The sequence below is a fragment of the Chelonia mydas genome, chromosome 8 (genome assembly GCF_015237465.2).
Source record: "Chelonia mydas isolate rCheMyd1 chromosome 8, rCheMyd1.pri.v2, whole genome shotgun sequence".
Taxonomy (NCBI): Eukaryota; Metazoa; Chordata; order Testudines; family Cheloniidae; genus Chelonia; species Chelonia mydas.
This window is the reverse complement of record NC_057854.1, coordinates 53,579,973-53,592,509: the sequence shown is the minus strand read 5'-3', so window position 1 is coordinate 53,592,509 and position 12,537 is coordinate 53,579,973. Positions and strand designations below refer to the sequence as shown.

At 41.8% G+C, this 12,537-nt stretch overlaps 1 protein-coding gene across 1 annotated transcript in view; it reads right to left on the bottom strand.

Annotated features, from left to right (window-relative positions):
- LAMC1 (laminin subunit gamma 1) overlaps window positions 1–12,537 on the bottom strand; it is a 131,052-nt gene that overhangs the window by 34,776 nt on the left and 83,739 nt on the right. The window lies entirely within an intron of this gene.

Genomic DNA, 12,537 nt, shown 5'->3' with positions numbered 1-12,537 from the left:
GTTATCTATAGATTTCAGAGTAACAGCCGTGTTAGTCTGTATTCGCAAAAAGAAAAGGAGTACTTGTGGCACCTTAGAGCCATCCGATGAAGTGAGCTGTAGCTCACAAAAGCTTATGTTCAAATAAATTGGTTAGTCTCTAATGTGCCACAAGTTATCTATAGAGTTTTCCAAAAGCTATGCTGTCCCAGCCCAGTATGGAACTCTCTGTATGGTGAGCCACATCACAGTGAGGCATCAGAGTCTAGTGACATAATTGTCTATAGTACAGGTAAGTAGGAGACAGGACTTACTGACTCCTTTGCAACTGAAATAGTTCAGAGTTTAGTGTATTCTGGGGGTACTTTCACATCAGTATGGGCAAGTGTCCTTACAGCACAACAGGATGACAGTGTCCTGCAGATCAGCTGCCTTAGAACATGCGCAGAACTATGATGCAGATTCAAAAAGCCACAGATTCACTGTACAGTGTCTGCCTGTGTCTCATGTGAACAACCTAGGCCTATTGTATGTAAGATACAGAACAGGGGTGGGCAAACTTTTTGGCCCAAGGGCCACATCAGGGTTGTGAAACTGTATGGAGGGCCGGGTAGGGAAGGTTGTTCCTCCCCAAACAGCCTGGCTCCTGTCCCTTATCGGCTCCCTCCCACTTCCCGCGCCCTGACTGCCCCCCTCAGAACTCCCAACCCATCCAACCCCCCCCCCCCGCTCCTTGACCCCTGACTGCCCCCTCCTGGGACCCCTGCCCCTAACCACACCCCGGGACCCCACTCCCTATCCAACCCCCCCAGCTCCCCGCCCTCTGACCGCCCCATCCAACCACCCCCTGCTCCCTGTCCCCTGACTACCCCCCTGCCCCTTATCCAACCCCTCACTATGCCGCTCAGAGCAGCAGGAGCTTGCAGCCATGCCACTGCACTCCCTGGCAGGAGCGGCGGGCCAGAACGCTGGCGGCGCAGCAAGCTGAGGCTGCGGGGAAGGGGGGACAGCAGGGATGGGGGGACAGCCTCCCTGACCGAAAGCTCAAGGGCTGGGCAGAACGGTCCCGCGGCAGTAGTTTGCCCACCTCTGATATAGAAGCTCTGTCAGAGTGTGTTTATGAGTCTTGCATATTTAAGAATTACGTCCTAGTTAATCATTCCTCACTCTTTTAGTGTTTGATCTGATACTATTTCCTGTGAATACACAATCAAATGCAAGGCTGGGAATAATACTGTATTAACCTAATAGTGCAGTTTACACAAGCACAGTTACAGGGGAGAACAATCTGGCACATACCAAAGACCCCACCACACTTGCTATGCAGTTACAAAACCAGGAGTAACTAGGATGCTTATTGCTATCATGGAGTCCTCTTTCACTACTCCGTGACAGCCTTTACTTTAGAATTTGGATCATAGGGCTTGTGTTCATTCAGCTTATCCCCTGGGAAGGGCAGAACAAGAGGGAAGTTCCCGGCCAATAAGCTTAGAGTCTCTGAAAAGACTTTTCAAAAAATCAAGAATAATTTAGGGATTTACAAATGAAAGATGCTTCCTCCCCCCCATGACAGTGAACGTAAAATGACCTTCCCACCCCATACTTATCTCCCAACAGGTTTGTGGCAAACAGCAAATAATCCTCCCTAATGGATTCTTTCCAGTGACTGGAACATCCACCCCCATAGAGCACACATGAACCACCCAGGGGATTTACACCCCCAAGAAAATATTTAACTTCTCAACGTTCTGCTACATTCTTTGCTTTGGTCTATGGCATTCCTGCCCTGTAACAAAGATGAAGCGCAGATGTTTTGCTTAATGGAATACTCAAAATGGAGAAATACTGCCTGCATTAAGAGCTACAGGGTGTGGAGGTGGCAGAACAGAACAATAAGAATCCAGCCTTCGTTCACCCGGTGCCAAGTCAAGGAATTCTGCTGAAACCTCCTACATGAAGAAACATTTTAAATTGCTTCACTTCTCTGGGGGGTCGGGGTGAAAAATCCTTTCTGCACTGGAAATGCAGTCGGGTGTTGGGCTGTTCAGAAACATAAGTACTTCTGTTAACGCAGTTCTAAGGAATTTCAGCCAAGCCTTGCAAGGCAACTTCCACCACTCTACAGTGTAACTTTAGAGGACAATAGTTATTGTATGCATTTTCGAAGGATTAAGATAGTGTACGTTGGCTGCCTTTCCTCAGCCTGGATTACAAGTAAGGGAAAAATGGAGTATATCAGTGGCCTGTCCACAGCTGAAAGCATATTTTCTCTACTACTCAGCCACTAGAGAACTGGCTGCAATATGGGCTTACTTGCCCTGCCAATGTCAATGGGAACATCAACACTGTGAACCTGCGCATAGAAGAGAATGGCTAGTAGCAGAGTAATGGAAGGTTGTTCTTCAGTGCTCTAAACAGTTAAAGCGATAGTGGGAAGGGACCATTAAAATGCTTCAATCACCTTCCTCACAGGCCTAGTTGGCTATGAGAAAAGTTCCCAGGATGAGGTGTACAGCTGCACAACAGCTGTTATTGTTCCACCTCAGTGGCCAGATTGTGTGCGCACAGTCTCACTAATCAACAAATCCTGGCACTAACTATATGCTGGGTTTTGGATTAACTGCAGACAGCTACCATATAGAAAAATTAAAACTACACACATACTAAAGCATATCAGGGGCTTAGATAGGCACTATTTGTTTTATTTTGGCCACAAATACTCTTGGATGCTCAGTCTATGCCCTCCACATACAACAACCTTTTGCCATCGATACCATCTCTGATATCTCTTGAAAAATATTGTTCAACAAAGCAGCATGTGAGACAACCACTGGTCACTTCTTTTGAATGGAAACTCTGGAATGGTTTTAACTGACATCCAAAGCCTTATCTCCATACACAGTTGCACTGATGTAACTTTAGAGATTTTTTTAAATCAAATTTAGTTAAATCAAAATAAGGCCTACGTCACTCTGTGAAAAAATTTGTGCTTTGAACGTTGTTTTAGGTTGACCTAACTTTCAGTGTAGATACAGCGAGGTCGATGAAAGAATTCTGTCAACCTAGTGACCGCCTCCCAGAGAGATGATTAACTACAGCCACAGGAAAACCCCTTCTGTCAATGTAGGAAGCATCTACACTACGGTGCTACAGCTATGGCTATGGCAGCTGTAGTGCAGACATAAAACTTAGTGGCCACACAGGGCACTGTACCAGTTTAAGAGTGGCTTATGTCTGTTTAAGCTACACTTATTTTTGTTTAGCATAAAGCTATTGAGTTCAACTGAATCAAAATAAACCTGGCTGAAATGGAAATGAGTTTGTCCTGCCAGCCTTTTTCATCAATTTAACTAAAGTGTTTTGTTTTTGGTTTTTATATCCTCCCACAAGTTAAGCCAGTGCAACTTTCTCACACAGATAAACCTTAACTCTTTAGGCTGCTAGTGACTCCAGAAACATTTTTTGCTTCTGAAAGTCTGAGTGAGACTGGGCATTTCATCAATGCAGTTCTCATCTCACATTACCCAGCGGGTCCACTGCTGCTGACTGAAGAGAGGCAGATACAGCACTACCCAGAGAATTTGGAGACTCCAGTTTCTAAGGCAAAGTGCCTAAATTAAGGCTTTTTATCAGCATCAATACTAACAAGAGTGCACACACAGCAGTAGTTACCGTGGGCAACAGAACCAGCAGGGAAGCTCAAAATATTTGGTCATCTGTTGTCTCTCACATCAATATGCTGCATTTTAAAGTAAGCGCTAAAATAGTGAATTTTAAAGAAAAAGCAATTCAGCATCAGTAGAACTTTTCATGTATGTTTACATTTTAAGGAAAGTCAAATTATGGTCTTAAAATACATTGATCTTCTAAGTAATCATGCATACTCTAAAACATGAGCACAACCAATCTACCAGTTTACTGAATTGCACCAATGAAGCTCCATAAAAGGACAAGCCCTTTAAAATGGGGAGACACTAGATGCTAAGTCAGATATCGGGGCAGAAGGTGCACTCCTTGCTGAGCCAGGCCGACATATGGGGGGGGCTCCCCCAGCCTGGGTCTGACTGCAGCATCATTGTTTTCTCTATTAGGTACTTCTGAAGATGAAGTTTCATTATTATTTTTTTTTATATATATCTATATCTATATATCTATATCTATATAAATAAATAAATAAATAAATAAAACATAACCATGATACAGGATAAAAAAGGAACAAGATTGTGTGGCAGAGGGAAAGCTAAGAAATAAGTGGCTCCATACTGCTTTCTGTGTATAATCTTACAGGGATACAAGCTTTATTTAAAGCCAAAGTGAACCTCCAGTATTCAATTATACAAAATGGTATTATTTAATTGTGGTAGCAACTAGAGGACCCAGTTAGGGACTGAGATTCCATCATGCTAGACTCTGCACACATGCAACAAAAATAACAATTTTTACCCCCATGGAGTTTACAATCTAAATAAACCGTGACCCAGTGCATTAGGAAACGATTGAAAGGCAAATTAACACCTGACTTCTAATTCCTGCTCTGCTACTGATACATTGGTGGCCTTTGGCGATTCACTTAAACTCTGTCTTTTTTACACTTGATGTCAAAATTTAAACTGTGCTTGTAAAGGCTAGAATCTGTAAGGTGTTGATAATCAGATCCTGATTAAATTGACCTGATTTATTCCCTCTTCAGTGCTAAGTTCCAGAAAGAGGCAGAGGCAGGTTGGGTGTCTATCACTCCTATTTTCTATTAACTTGAATGGATGTTCTATACAAAACTGCTGCCAGGACCTGTGCAATCTAGCAATAGTGTAATAATTAACAATGTTATAACGGCATCGTGTAACTTATTAACCTCTTACACAGAGCATATTTGGAATCCTGCTGATACTCAACTTAAAGGAACATCACAATGCCTGGATGTGGAGCTGAGGGAAGGTGTGGTATTGGGTGGAGAAAAGAAGAGAGTTGCTTAAGCATAGAAGTAGTCTGTCTCTCTCAGGTTTTCCACTTCTGTTGACAGTTTCTCAAATTCAACCCATCAATTCCAAAAATAGTGCTCATTACAAAAAGAGTGCTTCCAAGTGAATAACTTCAGCAGTCATTTGAGATATTTTTTTCTTTGGATTGTTTCTTGACAACAACGAGGACTCCTCGTTGTTTCTGTGGATACAGACTAACATGGCTACCCCTCTGTTTCTTGACAATTACTTTTACAAGATTCCAACAACCGAGTCTGTGAATCCAGCCAGTAGGTCAAAGATGCCTGAAATCTTTCAATGGACCAAAAGGCAACAACGCCAAGATGCATTCCTATTAGGGCTGTTGATTAATCGCAGTTAACTCACGAGATTAACTCAAAAAAATTAACCATGATTCATTGCACTGTTAGAATAGAATACCAATTGAAATTTATTAAATATCTTTGGATGTAATTTCAACATTTGCAAATATATTGATTTCTATTACAACACAGAATACAAACTGTACAGGGCTCACTTTATATTATTTTTTATTACAAATATTTGCACTGTAAAAATGATAAAAGAAATAGTATTTTTCAATTCACCTCATAAAAGTACTGTAGTGCACTCTCTTATAGTGAAAGTATAACTTACAAATGTAGATTTTTTTTTTGTTACATAACTGCACTCAAAAACCAAACAATGTAAAACTTTAGTGCCTACAAGTCTACTCAGTCCTACTTCTTGTTCAGCCAATTGCTACAACAAACAACTTTGTTTACATTTACGGGAGATACTGCTGACTGCTTCTTATTTACAACGTCACCTGAAAGTGAGAACACCTGAAAAGGAGAACAGACGTTCGTATGGCACTTTTGTAGCCGGCATTGCAAGGTATTTACATGCCAGATATGCTAAACATTCATATGCCCCTTCACGCTTCGGCTACCATTCCAGAGGACATGCTTCCATGCTGATGGTGCTCGTTAAAAAAATGTGTTAATTAAATTTGTGACTGAAGTCCCTGGGGGAGAAAGTATATCTCCTGTTCTGTTTTACCCACATTCTGCCATATATCTCATGTTATAGCAGTCTCGGACGATGACCCAGCACATTTGTTTTAAGAACACTTTCACAGCGGATTTGACAAAACAGAAAGAAGGTACCAATGTGAGATTTCTAAGGACAGATACAGCACTTGACCCAAGGTTTAAGAATCTGAAGTGCCTTCCAAAATCTGAGAATGACGAGGTGCGGAGAATGCTTTCAGATGTCTTAAAAGAGCAACACTTCAATGTGGAAACTACAGAACCCGAACCACAAAAAAAGAAAATCAACCTTCTGCAAATATTTGTAATAAAAAAATATATATAGTGAGCACTGACTGTACATTTTGTGTTGTAACTGAAATCAATATACACCTCTACCCCGATATAACGCGACCCTATATAAACACGACGGTAACGCAGCGCTCTGGGGGTGGGGCTCCTCGCTCCGGCGGATCAGCGCGTCAGGCTCTGACACGCTGCTCAGAGCAGCGTGTTAAGGGTGCCGGGCCAGGGCCAAGGGGTTGGATAAGGGGCAGAGGGTCTCGGGGGCGGTCAGGGCAGGGCCTCTCCCCTCCCTCAGTGTCTGGGAGGCAGGAGCTGCGGGGGGGAGTGTGGGGGGGCGCACTTTTGGGGGCCCCGCAGGTCCAGAGTGGCCCGGGTGATTAGCGGGAGGCGGGACCAGCCCGCTCCGCTTCCCTCGCCCCAGCCCCAGCTGTGTCGCTCAGGGGAGGGGGCTTGGGATTCCACCCCCTGCAGTCACCGGCCGCGGTGGAAGCGGAGCAGCCCGGTCCCAACCCGCTCCACTCCGCCAGCTCCCAGGCACGGCGCTCCGATTCCTGCTGCCACCGAGTGCGGGACCTTTCCCCGATACGGCTGGGGCCCGGGCAAGGAAAGCAGAGCGGGATGGGTGCGGGGAGCATACTTTCCCCAACCTCCCCACACTCACCGGCGGCGGGAAACAGAGCGCCGCAGCTGGGAGCTGGTGGAGTGGAGAGGGCTGGGGCCACATTGCTCAGCTTCCCGCCGCTGCCGGTGAGTGCCTGTCAGCGGACGGGGTGTGGATAGGGGTCGGGGCAGTCAGGGGACAGGTGGGTTGGGTAGAGGGTGGGGAATCTCTGGAGGGGGCGGTCAGAGGTCAAGAAGCAGGGGGGCCAAAGCAAGTTCTATATAACACGGTTTCACCTGTAACGTGGTAAGATTTTTTGGCTCCTGAGGACCGAGTTATATTGGGGTAGACGTATATTTGAAAGTATAGAAAACATCCAAAAATATTTAAATAAATGGTATTCTATTATTGTTTAACATCACAATTAATTTTTAATCGTGCAATTAATCGCAATTAATTTTTTTTAATAGCTTGACAGCCCTAATTCCTATCCTTTCCAAGCTAAAGCTGCAAACCTGAAAATAAACCTCATCTCACTTAGCTGCAGGAAGAGCCTAATGGGACCGACATGTGAAACTTTCACTACCACCAAAATTAGCGAGGCAAGGAAACCCAGAGCAGTTATTCCAGAAATGAAGTGAAATAAAACTAGCAAAAACGCAACAAAATGAGACCTATCCAATGAAACTAAAACCTCAGCCAAAATGTTGAGAATGCCACACAGCTTTGACTTGGATACGTCTAGGACATCACAGGGACAAAGGAAGCCAAGTTTTCTTGTACTATTACATTTCCCTTACACTGAGTAAAAGCTGTATTCAGCCTTCATCAAAAAGATTATTCTGGGGGCAGCAGAGAAGAAAGAAGGAGGAGATATTTGAAAAGAAAACTGAGAATGAAGGAGAGTGGAATTTTGTGTTGAGCTGAAAATCATGAAGAATAAAATGCTCTAGTGAGCTTAGCTCACAGTCCATGTTCCCCAAAAGAAGCATGCAGGGATTTCCCAAAGTAAAACAAATCTGCCATTTGGAACAGTCTGCAGTGTACCAGCAGGTTCTCTTTTTCTCCCTCTCTTACTACAAGCAGATTCCTTCCTCCCTTCACTCACGATGTTTCTTAACAACTGCAAAGCCATCGGCTGCCGGTCCGCAGTGAGTTTCCAGGAAAGAAAGAAATAATAGTTTAAAAAATCACACCGGAATTCCACCAAGAATAATTATCAGTCGATAAAGTCGACAATATTAAATAATATTATGCTTCCAGAAGCACAATATTGATAATTATGCCATAGCGCTACAGCATGTTTTGCATGAGACGCGCGAGCGCGCGCCTACCCCACTCCTTCGCATTTAAAGACCCCGCCTTACCGGCAGTTACCATAGAGAAGTTGAATAAAGAGCGTCATACGGATCTCTGTGCATTTGTCATTTGGGACCCCATCCAAACTCACTGATCTGAGAATGTAAGTACTAATAATATTATAAAATTTAATAATTATTTTCTATCCTATCCCGTCGTATCCCTTACGAGGTAGATAGATAGAAACGATTGAGCACCACACACCTATAGCCAAATAGACAGTCCTCGCTTCCTCCATATCCATATATCGTTTCATACACGCTCTCATTGTTCTTACTTATAGACTTCCCCTCTTCTAGAATCAAACCTATGTGTTTCTGCCAGGAATTTCTTGAAATTCCTTGCTTTCTCACTCCATATCTTTCAGACAGGTAAATCTTATTTTTGATGTTCATTATTCATTCTTTCCATACGTTCAAACCATCTTAACTTTCCAATTATTATCCTGTTTGCAATTTTATTTTAAAATGTATATTATCTTCTTATCCTAACATTACTTACCCTATTAATCAATCAATGTTCTCCCGCACATATTTCTCAGTAAAACCATTCCCACTGCATTTATTCAGCTTTCATCCTATCATCATAAATTAAGTATATACCCGGGGTAATGGAATTTATATTCATTATTTTTATGCCTAATTTACAGATGGCGAAGCGAGGCCCAATCGACATATTTATCAAGCATAGACATCCAGTTGCTGAACACACAAGTAAATCTGAATCAGATGACGACACTGTAAATGAAACCGAAGTATTGTCAACAAAAAGAATTCATACTAGATTTACTCAGAAATATGACTCCTCATACATTCAGTTCAGTTCTGTAGCCACGAATGATGGAGGAGTGCCAAAACCGCAGTGCGTTATTTGTGGCGATGTGTTGGTTAACGACACAATGAAGCCGTCAAAGCTCAAGAGGCATTTAAATACAAAACATAATGAAATTAGTTCAAAGCCAAAAGAGTTCTTTGAAAGAAAGCATGTTGATTTAAAAGGCCATCAGAAACAGATCTTTGAAGTGTCACACAAATACTTGTGCTTTGCGAGCTTCTTATAAAGTAGCGCTTCGCGTTGCTAAGGCTAAAAAGCCATACACAATTGGTGAAACGCTAAAAGTGATAGGCTGTATTAAAGATGTCTGCATGGAAATGCTGGGCGAGCCGGTGGCAAAGAAAGTGGCTCAGGTGCAACTTTCAAATGACACTATAGCTCGACGAATTCACGATCTGGTTCACTGTATGGAAGATCAGCTCATAGGACAGATTAAATTAGCAATGTACTTTTCTTTGCAGCTTGATGAATGTACAGACATTGCTAAGATGGCAATTCTGATGGTGTGTGCGCACTTTGAACATGAGGGTGATTTGAAGGAAGAGTTTTTGTTTTCTGCTTTACTACCAACAAAAACAACTAGTTCTGAAGTGTTCAAGACTGTGAATGACTACTTTGTTAACAAATGTGGGTTGGATTTCAAGTTTTGTGTAGGCATATGTTCTGATGGTGCTGCTGCAATGACAGGACGGCATTCTGGAGTGGTTACCCAGATTAAGGCACCTGCGCACCTGAATGCAAGTCGATGCACCGCTTCCTTCACCGAGAAAGTCTTGCAACAAAAAAAAAAAGTGTCAAAAGAACTAAACAGTGTGCTCAGCGAGGTCGTAAAAATTGTGAACCAGGTAAAGGCGAATGCTTTAAATTCGAGACTATTCACTGCATTATGTGATGATATGGGAGCTGATCATAAACAGCTCCTATTGCATGCCGACGTACGTTGGTTATCGAGGGGAAAAGTCCTGTCAAGAGTATTTGAACTCTGAAACAAGCTTGCCAAGTTTCTTCAGGACAAAAAACCAAATTGGTCACAATTGTTCTAAGATGCGGACTGGATAGCCAAGCTGGCTTATTTGGCTGATATCTTTGCCATCTTTAATGATCTCAACACCTCCATGCAGGGAAGGATGGCTTCGTGTCTTACAATGGTAGACAAGATCGATAGACAGAAATGAAAGCTAGAAGCATGGAAGAGTCTAGCGTCAAGAGATTGTTATGACATGTTTCACAAATTAGCGACAATCATCGCTGATGCAGGTGAAGACCTTAATGCTACATCTCTACAACACGTCATCAATGAACACTTGACGAATTTGGCAGAACGTTTTGAGTTTTACTTTCCAGCAGAAGATCCACAGAAAGGGACTGGATGGATCCGAAATCCGATTATTACATTGAAAGATGACTTAACTGTCACTATGGAGGATAAATTGTTGGAGCTGGCTGCTGACGAAGGATTGAAGATGAGTTTTGAAACTACAACATCACTTGCTTCCTTTTGGATAAAAGTGAAGCAGAATATCCTGAGCTTACTGAAATTGCTCTGAAAACTCTTCTCCCATTTCCTTCAACATACCTCTGCGAGACTGGCTTCTCAACCATAAGTGTCATTAAGACAAAGTACAGGAATAGTATGGATATTCATTCTCCATTGCGTGTGGCACTGTCCTCAATTGAACCATGACTGGATAAGCTGACAAAGAAGAAGCAGGCTCATCTTTCACATTAGTAAAGGTTAAGGTTTTAACACGCCTATTATTGTTAATAAAATAGCTTATCAATTTGATATTTTAGTATTATGACATATTTTCAAAATTATTAAGTCTTCAATTTAATGTTACCTGTTCCTTTCAAATCTTTTTTTTAAATTTTTTTTAACCTTTACTTTATTCATTATAATTTTTTATTTTATTACTTATATAATTTTTTTAATATCATCTTTGTTAGGAGACTTTGCTGGTTTGATTTTTTAATATTTTTTATTTGTATTGTAATACTGTATTATTTGTTTACAAAATAAACATAAAATAAAAATGTCTGCCAACTTTTATTATACTCATTATATTGTTTCAGATATAAATTAATATTACTACAAATATTCAAATAATATTTTCTTGGATCGTAAATAATAGCCATTTTATACTATCCGCACAGATGCACAGCCTTTCAGTCAGTCTTCATCTAAATGGGAACATCTCCACGAGTATGCTACACTTGGTATGCACACTCCCATTCCAATTAATACACTGAAGAATGTTAGTTTTTCTGATCTGATGTGCTACGTGTCTATGCAAATACGATAATAATATGGCACAAATATGGTACTGGTCCCTGGCACATTGGAAAAAAATTGCCGGTCCGCCACATCAGATAGTTTGAGAAGCACTGAACTAGACAATGTAAAGACCTAGTTATGAAGTATGCAAATAACCGCCCAGTAGGTGCTAAGATGTTTTGTATGTTTATCCACTGGGCTCAGAGGCAACATCTTATGTTTCCCAGTTCCACCCATTATTCAAAGGGAATGTACAAAACATATCCATTATTCTACACACTGAAGAGACCAGGTGAAAAGAAACCATTTATTCCACAAGAACAGCGTAACACTGCTTGTCTTCACCAGAGCATTAGATCATGTTATAACACACACTTGAGCAGTCACGTTAATTAACATGTTGTTAAACAGGACTCTGGAGTCAGTGTACACCGAGGGGCAGTGTTTAACAATGCGTAAACCAGTCCTGGGGAAACCCTGCTGGAACTACAGAGTTTACTGAAGACCAGCTGATGTGATGTTAAGACAACTTCTTCCTCTTTACACTGACTGCAAAGCTGTGTTTAACATGACTCCTCAAGGCTGCATTCTAACACTACCTAATGCTCTAGTGAAGTCCTCTCTGTAGCAACTAATTCACATCACACTATTACTATACCGAGAACTTTCAACAATTATGTAGAGAAGTGGAAGGAAGCTTTAACTTCAACTTAAGAAACCATTGTTCTCCTGCTCCTAGAAACACATATACGTCTGAACCTGGCCTGTGCCAGGTACCTCTGATAATACTAGACTAGGGAAGGGGTAGTTGATTTCTATTTGGGAGTGCAAGCATTTACTCTTCAGGAAGAATTCCAGCTATTCATTAAAGAAGTTTATTGAAGCGCGAGGTCATGTGTGGTGGTGATGGGCAGGCTGGCTAATGATTATGAGTGCGCCACTATAGAGAATGCAACAGGAAACATCTTAAATAGGCCTAGATTTCAGAAGGTTCTGAACACTCACCTTCTAAAAATGAGATCCCTTCAAGTTGTCAAACGAACCTACAAACACTGGTCATTTTTGAAAATTTAGGCCCAAGGTGAATAAAAATAACTATATTCAAAGAATGAACAAACACAGAGAGTTAGGTTGACCACACTACAATGTTGCTCCAGTCAATGTAAGTCACCCACTACACAGACTTAATAACTC